The sequence below is a fragment of the Bubalus bubalis genome, chromosome 2 (assembly GCF_019923935.1).
Source record: "Bubalus bubalis isolate 160015118507 breed Murrah chromosome 2, NDDB_SH_1, whole genome shotgun sequence".
In the NCBI taxonomy this organism is placed as follows: domain Eukaryota; kingdom Metazoa; phylum Chordata; class Mammalia; order Artiodactyla; family Bovidae; genus Bubalus; species Bubalus bubalis.
This window is the reverse complement of record NC_059158.1, coordinates 93,652,689-93,668,681: the sequence shown is the minus strand read 5'-3', so window position 1 is coordinate 93,668,681 and position 15,993 is coordinate 93,652,689. Positions and strand designations below refer to the sequence as shown.

The following is a 15,993-nucleotide window of genomic DNA, read 5'->3' as shown; positions in this document are numbered from 1 at the left end:
TAATTTCTCTCTTGACCAACATCCCCTGAGTGGTGTTCCCTATTTTCTTCAAAAAAAACAGGAGTGTCTCCAACAGGAGAGTCTGTGGAAGAACTGGACAGTTCACAATGTACAGTAACCTTCAGCATTGGAACTAACAGGAAAAACCAGGATCCAGCAATTGCTCTGCAGTAATATGATTTAGCCCAAAGCCTAGAAATTAGAAGTAAAAAAAAAAAAAAAGACACACTATACCTATCCCTAGGTTTGAGGCCCTCCTTAGATGCCATCATCCAGTCTTAAAAATCCATGCTCTGTTCGGTATAACCAACATGTCCCGATTTCTAAATCATCCTGATTTCTAAATCAGATGGGCACCTTTGACTGTTATTATTCCCTTGTAGGGGTCCTCATCCCTGAGAACCAAGCCCTATGGTGGCAATCCACATATAATGCTCTCTACCTTGAGGACACATACCAAGATGCCGCTCAGCACTTGAGTCCCTTTCCAAACACTCTTATTGCTCCTGGCTTTGGGGCAAGCAGGGTGACAAATTTCACCCAGATACTGAAGGTCTGCCCCGTTCTGTTATGCTGTGTTCCACTTGTAAGAGAGAAGTTCTATCCCCATTTGGCAAAACCATTTTGTCACCCAGCTTGAACCCAGTCATGGTGTCTGCCTCATATGCAGGAATACAGCTTACTTACCTCTTCCCCTTTTTGGTCAGGGACCTGCTCTCTAGGGTAAGTCACACTTGACACAAATCTGGCCTGGAGTAATGCCTCCTTGCCTCAATCAGTGTATCACCACCAGAGGATATACTGCGTAGTGGTACTTACCCTCTTGTTTCTGGCCCTGGGATTAACCTCAAGGTTTGGCAGGAGCTGCCATCAAAGGGACCTCTCTACGTAAGTTTCAGCAGCTTTCTAGTGACACTGCTGTAACCACAAAAAGACTGCAAGGACCCTCTGATGTCTACAATCCCAAGATTACTTAGCCACTATGATCCTACAAAATCACCAGGCCCTATACTGACCTTAGGACAGGGGAGCACCTGTCTATCTGAAGGAAGAATATTGTTTTTTTATTATAACCAGTCTGACCAGGTCCAAGAAGGTATTAAGGGCCACAAAAAAAACAAGATTTGGTCACGACAGGCACTTGGCACTTTCTCTCCTTCCTCCCTTGGCTCCTGCCATTTCTGGGTATCTTATTAGGCCTCTGGTTTGGATCCTGTCTGTTTCAACTGCTCACAAAGTTTATCAGGCTCCAACAGCTTCAGACTAAAGTGATATTACTAAAGTGTGGCTTCCCTGGTAGCTTGGAAGTAAAGAATCTCCCTGCTAATGCAGGACACGTGGGTTCAATCCCTGGGTCGGAAAGATTCCTTGCAGAGGGAAATGGAAATCCACTCCAGTATTCTTGTCTGGAAAATTCCATGGTTAGAGGAAGCTGGTGGATTACAGCCCATGGGGTCCCAAGAGTGTCAGACATGACTTAGTCACTAAACAAGAGTGGAAGCCAATAGAATATCTTGATTTAGATCAGGCAGAGAGAGACTTCTACTCTACTAGCCAGGATAGTGCCCACTCTAAACAAGTAGTAGTTACAGAAGAGACCTCCTTATGGGAGGTCCCTATAAGGAACATGGAAATGACAAACCACCACCAGTCAAAAGCATTAGTTCAGTTCAGTCGCTCAGTCGTGTCCAACTCTTCGCAACCCCATGAATCGCAGCATGCCAGGCCTCCCTGTCCATCACCAACTCCCAGAGTTCACCCAAACTCATGTACATCGAGTCCATGATGCCATCCAGCCATCTCATCCTCTGTCGTCCCCTTCTCCTCCTGCCCCCAATCCCTCCCAGCATCAGGATCTTTTCCAAAAGCATTAAAGACGGGCCAAAAAAATGGAGGAGACACTAGCTCATAATATATCCTGACAACCTCCCAGAAACCTTTCCATTGGAATACATCTTGGCTAAGTCATGCACATAACACCAGGAAGGACCCAAATATGGCAAAAGTAAGATGAGTGGCCAGAGACAACTTGGAAACTAATCCATCACCATAAAACCTGAGACTAAATGCCACATGGCAGAGCAGTCCTCCTGGGTTCCCTTACCCCACTGCTCTCCACCTGGGCATCCCTTCCCAATAAAGTCTTTTGCTTTGTCAGTAAGTGTGTCTCCTCAGACATTTCTGAGTGTTAGACAAGAGCTCACTCTTGGGTCCTAGAAGGGATCTCCCTTCCAGTAATATAAGCTCTGAGTGTTCAGATAAACAGATGTGTTCTTGCAGATGCTGTTGGTAACTAACTCTCCTTCCCTCCTCTTTTTGGTTTCTATATTCTTAGCTGTGTTTGTGCAGTAACATTCTCAGGGAAAGCAGAACTCTCACCCAACCATTAACATTCTCAGGGAAAGCAAAACTCTCACCCAACCACAGATTCAGGAAATGCAGTATGACTGATCAAAGATAAGTAAGCTAAAAGTTACCCCTTTGCTAAGAAGTAAACATGATCTAGTGCTCGCAAATAACATAAGAGTTATATGTTAAGACAATTTCAATAAGAGAAATTGTCCTGGGTTTCTCCTGAGCAGGACTTTTCTCCCTGATATAAGAGTGAGAAATCTTTTCTTCTCACTTTAGGTGAATTGCATAGCAAGTGACACTTAGAGCTGAAGCAGTCCTCCTGCAACCAGGAAGCATCAAGCTAAATGATGAAAACTCACTACTGAAGATGGTAGAGCAGAGAGGTAAATAAAGAGTCCTAAGTTCTTAATGATACTATGTGACTGTACTCACTACTGAAGATGGTAGAGTGGAGAGGTAAATAAAGAGTCCAAGTTCTTAATGATACTATGTGACTGTACTGGAAGTAAGCACCTACTTCCAGATTACTTTGTATAAGATTTCTTTTTCTCACTTAGCCAGTGCTAGTTAATTATTATTGTACTTGCATCTGCAAATATTTGGCATGATGATTCGTCATAACATGATGAGCAAAAACAGACTTAGGAAGAGGTTGAAGAAGTCATCCATATAAGAAAAGTACTATTTCTACATCTTTGCACACAACCATGATTCCTCTCTCTTTCCACAACACAGCAGAAACACATATCAGAGATTCCCTTGCTTTAAAATTACTGATGTGTGTATCTCTCTTCCCTATTAGACTGTGATCCCCTAGAAGGTAAAGGCTATGTTCTCTCTCTCTTGGAATCCCCTCCAGCTCTAATGTAATGCTTTGCACGTGCTAACTCAGTAAGTGTTGAATTGAGTGAACTGAAGTTTGAAGTCTGTAGCTGAGTGGTTTATGAAAAATGGGATAATGTGTGAGTTGAATGAGGTTCTCCAGAGAGATAAAAATGTCGGGAGGATTAAACATGTCTTCAAAAGCACTCTATGAAATGAATGTCAAGACATCTTCTGAAATTGGTCTTCATACCATCACCATGATCCCATCAACACTTGAATTATTTGGATTGTGATTCTTTTTTTAGTGTTGTCTACTCCTTAAAGAACCATGTGAAACAACTGGCTGCCCCCCTCTCTCTCTCACCTCAGCAACAGAAACATCACATCAGTTTGGCTCACTTTCCCAGCAAGGACAGTCATGTGCACTGATAATGGAGTTAAAAATAACTCTATTTGGAATTCAGGATGGGTAGGGGACGCATCAGCTTCCAAGACCACAGCCTTTCAGAACTGTCAACTGCCACTCAAATGACTTAGCTGCAAAGCATTTCAATAGCAAATATTTTCCCTGCCTAGAAGGATTCAAGGATAGAAGGAAATCCACTTATAGTGACATAAACTCAAGGGGTGTCCTTTGTTAAAGTTAAATAACTCTCATTTAACATTATTATTATTTAATTGTACACAGAGCTCTAAGGTGTCTCTGGAGGTTGTACAGTCATGTAGCCTTTGACTCTCAGGAGGTCAGTATCTGCACCATCCATCACAGATTATTAGCTATTCAATTTTTAAAGGTTGCCAGACATGGGGGTTTCACTATCATTGAACAGAACCTGACCTGGTGTTAATTAGCAATAGAATAAAGTAGCTATCTCATCTCATCTGTTAAACTCTATGATACTGAAATAAACAGTGTATCTATCTGAAAGTGTCAAGGAGACATGAGGAGTCATTTCAGACCAGCCTAAAAGTTTTAACGTTATCACTAAAAAAAAAAGAAAAAAAAAATTAACAGTCCATGCACAACAGATTCCTAGACTTTATTCACTTTTGACCAGTTTTATTGTAAATCCTTAAGAAGACTGATTCCAATCATAAGCCTGCCACCACCCATCCAGCCTACTCTTGGCAATTCTATCAACATGAACCACAGTCATTTTTCAGAGGACTCTACTGTCTTATTTTATATACCACTGTCTGTAGTGTGCTGAAGTGTGGCTCCTTGCTTTTACTATAAGGTAAAGCCTATAGTTCTCATGTCTCAGAAAACTAGTTTTCAGTTTTACATGGTCTTTTAACCACATAAGGATAAATCTGAAGAAAAAAAAAACAGGCAAGATCTGTGTACACACTGAAATCTACAAAATATTGCTGGGAGAAATTTAAATGAGCTTTAAAAATGATATTTTAACTAGTTGAAAGCCTCAATACTGTTAAGATGTTATTAACGGTTCCCTCCAAATAGATATACAGACTCAATGCCATCTTAGTCAAAATCCAAGAAAAAAAAATTGTTTTAGAAATTGAAATGTGGATTCTAATACTTTTAAGGAAAATCAAAGGGCAAAACATTTTTGAAAAAGAATAAAAAGTTGGAGGATTAAAATTACTGGATGTTAAAACTTAAATTCTTAAATGACAGTAATTTGGGGAGTGTGGTATTGGCATCAGAGAGCAGGGAATCCAGAAATAAATCCATACATATTTAGACAACTGATTTTTGACAAGGTTCAGAGACAACTCGATAGACAAAGGATTTTTTAAAATAATGAGGCAACAAATATATTTCTGTATGAAGATGATAAAGATGAAGACAAAGAAGAAAAAAAATAAAGAGCTTCAATCCATAGTTCACATTGTTTACCAATAATCAAATATTTAATAAGTGTGGAAACTAAAAAAATAAAATTTCTAGAGGGAAACAAAGAAGAAAAATATTTATTATCTAAGTTTGGCAAAGACTTCTTTCATGACATGAACATGACACTTGGGTGAACACATACAAGGGAACAGCTGCTTCTGCTGGGGTGGTCTGTGAAAGAAAGGAAGGGAACTGTCTGTGGGATAAAGGGAGAAAGGGCTTCGAGGCAAAAAAGAAAGCAGTGCGAAGTTAGGATGAGTGAGAGGGCACTCATCGGGGTCAGACCAGAGTTTTGCAGATGTTTCTGAGAGAGAAGACAGGAAAGGTTAGGGCCAGATTGTGAATTCTCAGCTAAAAGAGTGTCTCTATCCTTTGGGCAATGGGACCTACAGAAGGATCTTAATCAGGTGAGTAACATGATCAACTTCATATCCTGAAGAGGGGACTTTGTCAGTGACAGGGTCAAAGATAGAATGTAAGGAAGAGACCAGTTAAGGGCAGTTTCCATGCTCCAGACAAGAGATGGCATGAGAGATGGCGACGGAGTAAGTCAGGTTATTAACTGTGATGAAGTAGAGTTCACAGTCCATCACACATGTTGAAGGCAGAATGGAAGATTGACTGGATGTGAAGAATAATGGGTTAGAGGAGGGGAGCACCTGCTGAGCAAGTAAAGAGAATACGAAGGTGTTTCATTTGTTTTGGTTTTTTGGTAACTATACGAGTGGAGATGTGCATGTGTGCTAAGTTGCTTCAGTCATGTCTGACTCTTTGCAACCCTATGGACTATAGCCTGCCAGGCTCCTCTGTCCACTGGATTCTCCAGGCAAGAATAAGGAGTGGGTTGCCATGCCCTTCTCCAGGGGATCTTCCAGACCCAGGGATACTGTTTATTAATTTAGGAAAAATAATAGAGTAGGGAGTACTTTGTTACTGAGTTTGGGGAGAATTTTAAACCCTTTGAGAATTGTTGTGTCAAATAAGGTATAACAGCACCAGCCTTAACAGAAGCCTCTAGTTTTCTGATTTCTGCTACTACAGAAAACTTAATTATATCAAAGTCAACAAAGTCTAGTGTAAAGGAAGCCCAGTGGAGGAAAGCCACTTCAAGGGAAGAATCACCTACGGCACCACAGAGAGCCTGAAGGGCAAAACACAGACTGGAAGAAGTTTACAATTCATCTGTCTGATCAAGGACTCACTTCAGAATAATCATGGTGTCATGGAGAGGGATTTATTTTATAGTCACTCTATTTGGGGGAAGGTTTTTTGGAAGCATTTTCATGCTGGATCCTTTTTCACCTTTGACGTTTATAAACCCATCATGGTATTGCTGGATCTGCCTTGTGGCAACTTGGCTCACACTACCTGTGGCATTGCTGGAGGTAATGCATTTGTTAAATGCATCACCTGTTATAATCACTTTTATAATAGGTAATGCATTTGTTCCTGGAGAAAGACGTTTTATCATCATGAATCACTGGGCAAGAGTGGACTGGATATTCCTGGGGAATTATCTGATGAGATATAGCTATTTCAGATTAGAGAAAATTTACCTCAAAGCCAGTCTCAAATGCGTCCCTGGATTTGGTTGGGCCATGCAGGCTGGTGCCTATATCTTCATTCAGAGGAAATGGAAGGATGACAAGAGTTATTTTAAGACACGATTATTTTTGTGATATCGGTGAACCACTTCAGCTCCTCATATTCCCAGAAGGGACTGATCTCATAGAAAATAGCATGGCTTGAAATAATAAATTTGTTGAAAAGAATGGACTTCAGAAATATGAATATGTCTTATATCCAAAAGCTACAGCTTTACTTTTGTAGTAGACCATCTAAGAGCCTGCATGCTGCCCATGACATCAAGGTGACACAGTCTCACAACATTCCTCAGAGAGGCACCTCCTCCTCAGGGACTTTCTCAAGGAAATCCACTTCCACGTCCACTGATACCCAATGGATACCCTCCCCACGTACGAGGAGGACCTCCAGCTCTGGTGCCAAAAATGGTGAGAGGAGAAAGAAGAGAAGCTGTGCTCCTTCTATTGAGGAGAAAAGACATTTAACTTTATGAGACAGACTGCCATTCCACCTTGCAAGCCCGAGCCCAGAGTCCTTGTGGTCAAATTGTTCTCTTACTGTACTGGACCCTGCTCAGTCCTGCAATTACCTGCTCATCTATTTGTACAGTTTGTCCAGTGATATTTTATAATCATCACCTCTGTGCTGCAGGAGAGAATATTTGATGGACTGGAGGTCATCAGACTTGCATGTTACCATTTTTTAGAAAAACAGCCACGTTTAAGTGGCAAAGAAAAATGAGTAAGATTCTAAGGTTCACTGTAAAAGCTTAGGGACATTTTGGAAATGTTTTAAGACTTTGTAAACGGAGATGCATTTTTGCACAACTATGTCAAATATTTCTAACTACTATTGTTATTTGTTTCAAATATTTTCCCTTAATTTAGTGGGAAAATATTGCTATATACATAGTATTTTTTTTTTTTTTTTTACATCTCTGAATGTAATTTCAACACTGTAGCAGGGAGCAATCACTGTGAAGTAATACAAGTCAGAATATTAGTAAACAATCATCAGGCTGTTAGCAGACATGGTACACACAAGACTGTGTCAAAGGCCCAATCATACTTCCCAACAACTCCCAGACAAGAGGCCGATTTGGGGCTCCTATGCACCGGCCAGATCAAGTGCTGGCACTTAACCATGGAGGTGAAGGCCCTTCCTCTTAACTCCTCTTGGTACTGTCCCCACATTCCTGTCTATGCCACTCAAAACCTTGCATTCTGCCTTAATACCAAAAAAGAGAAACACTTTGTCTTTAAGCTGAACAAAATTCTGATAGGAAGCCCTTCATTGTTCATAAAATCTTTGCATCTAGCCTTGCACTGAGCTAGCTAGATGTCAGAAGACCACCTGGGTCATGAGGAAAATAAACCTAGGAAAATAAAACCTAGATGAGACACAAAGAGCAACCACCGGCTCTCCACTCAGAAACTTTAATTTGAATTTTTCAAGCTAGGAATTCATACAGTTTAGTTCTTTGTTTCTGCATAATTCTGCCTGCTTAGTGCTAGTTTCTTTACAGCCTGTTGTCAGGTGTTGCTTTTTTGCATTAAAAACAGTATTTATCAAGCCACTACCTTTTTAAAGGAAAGCATAGAAGAATGTTCTGGTACTGACATCAGAAACTCTCTTTTGCAGTTGCGTCTTAGTTGAAATATTTAAAATCTGCCACAAAAAACTAAGGTCATTGTATTTTCTATACATGCCTGGGTGTCTAATTTCTGCCATTAAAACAGCAATAATAACATGCTTGCAGAATAGGCCCCATGGTTTAACTTATATTATTCTTATAGCTTTGACAAATTTTATTCTTAAAACCAAAGTGGAGCCCTTTTTTATGACAGTGAGAGATCTCTTAGTTCCAGACTTCTTCCATTAGTAAAATTGAAACCCACTTTTGACCAATAGTAATTTTTAGGCAAACAGCCATTTGAGGTGATGGAAAATCCAGCAAACCAAAAGCACCAGCTCCTTCTGAGGCAAAGAAACCTGTGGGCATTGTTTCTACTCCACTGGAGTCCTGCAACTACTTTTCTTTTTTAATCATAATGGGAATGCGAGTCAAAGCAGCAGAAAATATGGGGCAGTTAAAAAGCCTTTAGCTCTTAAGCAAACCTGTCCACTTATTCCTACCGTGAACCAGTCTAAAATGCTGTTTCTTGTTTTGTGTACTCTTGGCAAGAATACCTTCTCATTAATTACATCACATTTTTACTGAACAATGACTTCCACCCCACGGCTTCCCTTATGTCTCAGTGATAAAGAATCCACCTGCGATGCAGGAGACGTGGGTTCGATCTCTAGGTCTGGAAGATTCCTTGGAAAAGGAAACAGCAACCCACTCCAGTATTCTTGCCTGGAGAATCCCATGGACAGAGGAGCCTGGCAGGTTATCGTCCATGCGGTTGCAAAGAGTGGGACACAACTGAACACACATACACATGACTTCTACCCTATGGAGGACACAGGTTTTGCTGTGAGCTGGACTTACCATGCAGACTCTTCCAGAAGTCCTGGTTGTGGCAGCACTCTGTTGGCACACCATTTTTACTGGAAGAATAAGTGCCCCTAGTGACATGCCCCCACCTATATATAATTTTTCCCCCAATGCTGTTTTTAATTCTGATGGGGGCTACCAAGTAGTTATTATGCACATCTGCTCCAAATCCAGCTATTTAACTTTCCTGGTTTTTAAGGTGGTTATTTTTAAGTTTTTTTTTTTAACTTAATAAAAGAGATATCTAATTTAGGTCTCGCTTAGACATCTTTTAGTTATATTTAGAAACAAGAAACAGTTTAACCATCAGCATTACATTTGTCCTGGGTCAGAGAGAAAAGCCCTGTGTTCTATCCCACAGGTGTTTATAAGGTAACCCATTCACACTTCCTCCATCTTCTAACGGCTGTTACCTTCAGTTTGACTTTAATGTCATATCCTCGTTAACCCTCTGAAGTCTAAAAAAGGAGAACTCTTTTTCCCCCCATTTTTTTACCTTTTTTACCTTTTCCCACTTCCCCCCCCTTTTTTTTTTTACCATTTAAAGATGTTAAAAAACACCTTTAAGATAACATGCAAACTTTTTACCTACCCAGAATTAATAAGCATTGTACCTGCTCTAAGAGTTATAAATGGTAACTTCAAAATGAAAAAAAATAAATGCCTTTTTCAGTGTGGGTTTTTTTTTTTCTTTCCAATAAGGCTCCTTTAAAATTGTAATTATTTATATTTTTCTACAAATAATTATAATTAGAGTTTTTCTTCTTTTGTTCAAAAAAAATTCAAAGAAATATGCACCCCTTGACTTGGAATCTCAAATTAGTAACAAAGTATCAAGTAGAGGTTAATGTCAATACTTTGGCCACCTGATGAAAAGAACCAACTCACTGGAAAAGACCCTGATGCTGGGAAAGATTGAAGGCAGGGGAAAGGGACATAAGAGGATGAGACAGTTGCATGGCATCATCAACTCAATGGACATGAGTTTGAGCAAGCTCTGGGAGATAGCGAAGGACAGGGAAGCCTGACATGCTGCAGTCCGTGGGGCTGTCGAGTCAGACACGACTTAGCCACTAAACAACAACAGAGGTTAACGCAGTTTCAATATTGTGCTTGTCCTCAGGGGTGATCCTCTCCCCACCTCCCACTGTGACTTTGGACTCAGCAGCTGCTTATCTGGCCACATCTGGAATCTCACCTCAGTGATAAACTCAAGGGACTTTGAAATGTTTACAGTGCTGTATGTCCCATTAATACACCTTTACCATTCAGAAATCTTTGAAATAAAGCAAGTGTAGCTTAAAAAAAAAAAAAGATGGTACTTAGATGACACTGAAAAAAAATCCATATAAGAAAAGATAATCCTACTTCAACCAAAATTAAAGACTCTGGTCTATGACAAACATAGAACCAAGAGACAAGCAAGAAACTAGAAGAAAATATTTTCAAGTTATAAATCTGATAAAGGAATTATATTCAGAATACAGAACTGTTAAACTCACTATAAGAAAACAAAAACCCTAACAAAATAGGCAAACAAATTTGGACACTTCACCAGAGAAGATATATGGAGAGCAAAGCTCAATTATTAAAGAAATTCATTTTAAAGCCACTCTGTAATACCCCCTAGGAACCTACTAGAATGATTAAAATGAAGAAGATTGGCCTTACCAAATTTTGGCAAGGACATGGAGGAACTCACCTTGAGCCAGACATCCTGGATGTGAAGTCAAGCAGGCCTTAGGAAACATCACTACAAACAAAGCTAGTGGAGGTGATGGAATTCCAGTTGAGCTATTTCAAATACTAAAAGATGATGCTGTGAAAGTGCTATACTCAATATGCCAGCAAATATGGAAAACTCAGCAGTGGCCACAGGACTGAAAAAGGTCAGTTTTCACTCCAATCCCAAAGAAAGGCAATGCCAAAGAATGTTCAAACAACTGCACAATGGCACTCATCTCACACACTAGTAAAGTAATGCTCAAAATTCTCCAAGCCAGGCTTCAACAGGATATGAGCTACCAGATGTTCAAGCTGGTTTTAGAAAAGGCAGAGGAACCAGAGATCAAATTGCCAACATCTGTTGGATCATCAAAAAAAGCAAGAGAGTTCCAGAAAAACATCTACTTCTGCTTTATTGACTATGCCAAAGTCTCTGACTGTATGGATCACAATAAACTGTGGAAAATTCTTAAAGAGATTGGCATACCAGACACCTTGCTTGCCTCCTAAGAAATCTGCATGCAGGTCAAGAAGCAACAGTTAGAATTGGATATGGAAAAACAGACTGGTTCCAAATCGGGAAAGGAATATGTCAAGGCTGTATATCATCAGCCTGTTTATTTAACTTATATGGAGAGTACATCATGTAAAATGCCAGGCTGGATAAAGCACAAGCTGGAATCAAGATTGCTGGGAGAAATATCAATAACCTCAGAAATGTAGATGACACCACCCTTAAGGCAGAAAGCGAGGAGGAACTAAAGAGCCTCTTGATGAAAGTGACAGAGGAAAGTGAAAAAGTAGGCTTAAAACTCAACATTCAGAAAACTCAGATCATGGCATCCAGTTCGATCACTTCATGGCAAATAGATGGAGAAACAATGGAAACAGGGACAGACTATTTTTGGGGGGCTCCAAAATCACTACAGATGGTGACTGCAGCCATGAAATTAAAAGACACTTGCTCCTTGGAAGAAAAGCTATGACAAACCTAGACAGCATATTAAAAAGCAGAAACATTACTCTCCCAACAAAGGTCAGTCTGGTCAAAGCTATGGTTTTCCAGTAGTCATGTATGGATGTGAGAGTTGGACTATAAAGAAAGCTGAATCCCAAAGAATTGATGCTTTTGAACTGTGGTGTTGGAGAATACTCTTGAGAGTCCCTTGGACTGCAAGGAGATCCAACTAGTCTATCCTAAAGGAAACCAGTCCTGAATATTCACTGAAAGGACTGATGTTGAAGCTCCAATACTTTGGCTACCGGATGTGAAGAACTGACTCATTAGAAAAGACCCTGATGCTGGGGAAGATTGAAGGCAGGAGAAGGGGACAACACAGGATGAGATGGCTGGATGGCATCACTGACTCACTGACTCAACAGACATGAGTTTGAGCAAATTCTGGGAGTTGGTGATGGATAGAGAAACCTGGGGTGGTGCAGTTCATGGGGTCACAGGGTCAGACACAACAATGCGACTGAATTGAACTGATGGAGGAACTAAAACTCTTATGTACTGCTATTGGCAATGTAAGGTAGTACAACCACTTTGGAAAACAGTTTGCAAGTTTCTAGAAAAAAATACACCCACCATATTTATCTAGCCATTCCATTCCTAAGTACTTAAAGAAAAATTTAAGTATATATTTATACAAAGATTTGTGCAAAATGTTCAGAGAAGCATTATTTGTAAAAACCTAAACTAGATAAAATCCAAACATTCAACAGAAGAACTGGAGAACAATATTCTGTATATCTATACAATGAAATATTACTCAGCAACACATATTGATAAATAATAATTGTGAATGAATATCCCAATTATGTCATGCAGAAGGAAGCAGAAAATAAGATTATATACCATATGAATTCTTTCATACAAAATACAAATTAACTTACAAAGACTGAAACCAGATTAGCGGCTGCCTGGGGAGAAGGTCTGGGGCTTCCAAGGTGGCGCTAGTGCTAAAGAACCTGCCTGCCAATGCAGTAGAAGTAAGAGACACAAGTTCTATCCCTGGGTCAAGAAGATCCCCTGGAGAAGGGCATGGCAACCCACTCCAGTATTTTTACCTGGAGAATCCCATGGACAGAGGAGCCTGGTGGGCTACACAGTCCATAGGGTCGCACAGAGTCAGACATGACCGAAGCAGGGTACAACTTGGCAGGACCCAACTAGGCAGGAGAGAAAGTCAGGATAGGCAGGAGGGAGGCTTCAGTCACTGAGAAAATTTTGGGATTCATTGATATGTTAATTTATCTTCATGCGAATAATGGCACCCCACTCCAGTACTCTTGCCTGGAAAATCCCATGGACGGAGAAGTCTGGTGGGCTGCAGTCCATGGGATTGCTAACAGTCGGACACAACTGAGCAACTTCCCTTTCACTTTTCACTTTCATGCATTGGAGAAGGAAATGGCAACCCACTCCAGTGTTCTTGCCTGGAGAATCCCAGGGACATGGAAGCCTGGTGGGCTGCCGTCTCTGGGGTCGCACAGAGTCGGACACGACTGAAGCGACTTAGCAGCAGCAGCAGCATACATATGTCAAAATACCAAATTGCATACATGAATGTGTACCATTTATTCTATGTAAATTAAAAACGTAACTATTTTTAAAAATCAGTTAGATCTTGTCACAAGTTCTATATGTGCAATTAACTAAGTTTTCACTCAAATATCTGAGCCAGCAGCAATGCACTTACCTTAAAAAAATTTTTTTTAACTGAAACATGAAGAGGAATAGGCTAGTTGGCAGTGTGCAAGTGAATAAATGCATGGGTATGCTCACTCAGTCATGTCCAATTTTTTGCAATCCCACAAACTGTAGCCCTCAGACTCCTCTATCCATTGGATTTCCCAGGCAAGAATATTGGAATGGGTTTCCATTTTCTTCTCCAGGAGATCTTCTCAACCCAGGGATCGAACCCACATCTCCTGCATTGGCAGGAGGATTCTTTACCACTGAGCCACCTGGGGAAGTCCACGGACTGAATAAATGGAATGAATCCCAAATATACTCCTTCGTAGTGGATTCCATTTGAGAGGAAAGTGCTATGTAAAGTCTTGCCTTTGCCAGTACCACTTATTCAGCTTTGAGAAAGACAACTGACATTTTTTAAACCTAGTTTCTTTACCGCAGGACAGCAATGATATCTATTCTGGCATCTGCAGGTTTTTGGTGATGATCGAAAGTGATAACTCCATAAAACATATTAGAAACTGAAATACGCATAAACATAAATAGTGTAAACTGCAAAACCAACTTATCAGTGTATCAATGTAAGGAAATGCAGTATGAGCACATGAGAAAATGGATTTATTTTCTTCCATTACTATTTTCAAAAGCATTTATCAAATCCTTTTTCTCTTTTCTGAATGTTATCTCTTAGACGCCTTAAATATTTCAGTCTCAGGAATTAATTTTTCAAGGTGTAAAACTATTAAAGTAAAATTTCTATTGTTATTTGACTGAAAACCTGCTCCTCCCCCTCACACTTCAGGCCTGGAGGGCATGGAAGCCAGCAAAGCAAGTGAAACCGTGCAGAACCCTGTGGGGTTCCTGGGCACAAAAGTTTTCCTTGTCCCCCATTTTCTTGTTAGCAGGAAATAGGCTTAATTAAGCCTCCAGGATCTTCCCTAAATTATAAAAGTGAAAGTGTAAGTCCTTCAGTCCTGTCCGACTCTTTGAGACCCCATGGACTATACAGACCATAGAATTCTCTAGGCCAGAATATCGGAGTGGGTAGCCTTTCCCTTCACCAGGGGATCTTCTCAACCCAGGAATCGAACCCAGGTCTCCCTCATTGCAGGCGGATTCTTTACCAGCTGAGCCACAAGGGAAGCCCCAAAATTACAAAAAGGAGATTCAAACAGTTGCTAATCAGGGTAGAGAGGGGACCGGGAGATAAGGGAGGAACAGTCAGGAAACAATAGTGCAGCCCTAGGGCAGGGTACAGGCTCCCCCTCAAGGAATATACGTAAGAATATCTGAGCTGTTTTGCACTTACTGTTTCCCAGGTGGTGCTAGTGGTTAGAAAAAAAAAAAAAAAAAAGCTGCCTCAATGCAGGAGACTTAAGAGATGCTGGTTTGTTCCCTGGGTCCAGAAGATTCCCTGGAGAAGGAAATGGCAACCCACGCCAGTATTCTTGCCTAGGGAAGCCAAAGGACAGAGGAGCCTGGCAGGTTAAGGTTCACAGGATGGCAAGGAGTCAGACACAACTGAAGCTACTTAACACATGCAGTTACTGAAACCCCTATCAGGTGAGAGAAGTTAACTGTGTGCCATCCACAAGCACACAGGCCCCAGACTGGTTGGAACTAGAAGGTTAATGATGCTGACTCCCATTTAACTCACCCCCAACCAAACAGAAGAAAGTCCACCAGCTGATCACTGCCTTCTTGGAACCACTGCTATAGAACTCCTCACTACCTTCTCCAGATCAGGACACACAGTTTCCAGACGATTAGCCTACAGCAGCCCCCCTTTGCAAGGCAAAGCTATCAAGCAAATCTTTTCTACTTCACCCAAAAGTCTGCCTCCAAGATTCAATTTGGTACCGGAATAAAGAGACCAAACCTTAGCTACATAAGGGTAATGAAAGGTTGCCTCACTGTTCATCTGAATCATCTTTTCCACCTGCCAGTTCCCTGTCCTGTAACTCCACAGCTGCAAGCACTGTGTTGACCAATTCTAACTTTAATGGTTCTAATTTGTCTTTGGAGTTCTCTGTAACATGACCAAATGCCACTTTTCTTGTGGAGTGGCTGTGAATTTCTAGAAGATCCACTCACCCGTGCCCTCCCACAGTCGCCTTTCTCCTCCTAGGCGACAACTTCCTCCGGGCTGGCTCGTCCCTCAGCTCCTGGCTTCTCTAGAGTTGATGTTGACCGTCCATTTCGGCCTCACATGTGGGCTTCCTTTTAAGAGAACTCAGTTCTAGTTCTGTTCTGCAGGGGCCACAGTGGACTCTCGAAAAACAAGCAATTCTGGCCGCCCCTGGTAGACGAGTGACTCATTCTTACTGCAGAGTTGTTGTTTCTCTTTCCAGCTAGGCTTCAAACTAGTTGTTTACGTATGAGACATACATAAGTTGTGTGGCCACCCAACTTCAAGGGGCACATGTCAAGTTCCCCAAGGGC

At 41.0% G+C, this 15,993-nt stretch overlaps 1 pseudogene; it reads left to right on the top strand.

The window, feature by feature from the left end:
- Positions 1 to 6,206: 6,206 nt before the first annotated feature.
- Positions 6,207 to 7,597, top strand: LOC102412368 (annotated as a pseudogene).
- The last annotated feature ends 8,396 nt before the right edge of the window (positions 7,598 to 15,993 follow it).